Below are 1,807 nucleotides of genomic sequence, written 5' to 3'. Positions count from 1 at the left end.
AACCCTCTGACTTGAAAGGCCCTCGATGAGGGGTGGCTTCATGCCACGTGTGCGTGTCAGGCGTTCTCCGCTGGGGTTGTCTACCGCCTGCAGTGAGAGGCGGGGGCTGGTGAGGCTGCAGCGGGCCCCTCTGGTGGCTGTCCTCGCCGGGTCGTGTCCCCCCCGCCCTCGCTCCACGTGTTAAAGCCTAGACCTGACTGTGACCGATGTGGTGCTGTGGCGCTCTCCTGGGCCGGACCTAAGCCGCTCCAGATGAGGGACAGCCGTTCATGGTGAATGCTGCTGAGCCTCTCGTTCTGGCCTGCGGGCCCCTCGTTCTGCCTTCCCCACCTGCGGGTGGTGTGTGGGTGGCAGGGGTGCGGAAACCGGCCCGGCCTCTGCTGTCCCCGTGCTTTTGCGCGCGGGGGGGGGGTCGGGGTCCTCTGACGTGGCGGGCATCCCTCGCCGTCGCCCTGTCGTGGGCTCTGTGGCTGCGGAGCCTTGCCTCCGCGCGAGCCTGTGCGGTGCCCCTGGAGTGGTCCAGGTTGTGCCTCAGGTGCCTGAAGCCGAGTGGTGGTGTTGCTCCTGTCCCCCCAGTGCCCTCTCCCGGGTGTCGCTGCTGCGGCTGCCTCTGGCTGCTGCCTGTGCCCCTTGGGAGTCTTGGGGGGGTCGAGGCGGTAAGAGAAGGAGACACGTGTGTGCTTCGCCTCGCTTGGAGGGAGGCTGCCGGTGTCGTGCCGTCGTCCCCACGTGTGTGTGGGGTATCGGCTTGGTGGGCGCATGCCTGCGCGCTTGCCACCCTGCCCCCGTGGGGTGGTGTGTGCCAGGTGTGTCGAGCAGTCGCGGTGTGGTCCGGTCTGGCCGGACGAGTGCGGGGGCCGGGAGGGCTGTGGCGAATGGGATTGGTAATGCGCCCAGCCTGCCCTTGCCCTGGCCGCGGATGCTCGAGGTGCCGTTTCTTCCCTATACCGCAGACCCCCTCGCCCGATTGATCGGTCTCTCGGGTGGTGCTCCCTCGGCTTGCCTCCTGCCGGCCCGGCGGAGGGGGGCAGTTGGGGTGGGGTGTGGCCCACCTTCGGTGAGGAACGCCTTCTCTAGCGATCCGAGAGAGGGGCGTGCCTTCTGACGGGGTACCGTTATCCCCCGGCCGCCGTCCCTCCTGTGCTGAGTGCGTTGGGTGGCGTACCCCACCCGTGCGCCCCGTTTGCCCCTTCTGTTGGGGGGAAGCGTAGGCGTGCTGGTGGGTCTGCCGGTCCCCGCGGTGGGGACCGGGGCGCTGCTCTTTCGGCCCTAATGGCCGCGGCCCGCGCCTCCCCCCTCCGTGTCGGGGGAGGGTCCCGCCGGGCCGGGCTGGCGGTCCGTCGCTCTTTCTTCGTGTTGGGGACCGGCGCGCGTGCCCGTGTGCGCGCGTGCCTTCCGCGTCACTCTCCGTGTGTTGCCTTGTCGGCCGGGGCTTGGCGGGGGCGCGCGTGGTCCGTCCTGCGCGTCCCCGGGGCTGTGGCGCGAGCGGGCAGCTCAGCTTCCCCTGCTCGCCACCCCGGGCTGCGACTGGCCGTCGTCGGGCGGCGGTCGGCACGTGTGTTGGGCTGGGCCCAGCCCTCTCTTCCCCCTCGGCCCGCGTGGTCGCCCCTGGGGAGCGTTCCCTCGGGGTCGCGGTGCTTCTCCGGGCATGGAGATCCGGATGGTTGGATGGGCGGGAGATGGCGCGAGGGCCGTCCGGTGTGTGCGGTTGTTGGCGCTGTCGCGTGGAGGGGCCCTGGCGGCGGGGCTCTTGGGTGTGCGTGGGAGAAGACGTGGAGGGTCGCCAGAGGCGGGCTCCGGTGTCCCA

Source organism: Oryctolagus cuniculus, chromosome 7 (genome assembly GCF_051225735.1).
Source record: "Oryctolagus cuniculus isolate XC-2025 breed Fujian yellow rabbit chromosome 7, ASM5122573v1, whole genome shotgun sequence".
Lineage (NCBI taxonomy): Eukaryota > Metazoa > Chordata > Mammalia > Lagomorpha > Leporidae > Oryctolagus > Oryctolagus cuniculus.
The sequence above is the reverse complement of the archived record's forward strand: the minus strand, read 5'-3'. Positions refer to the sequence as shown.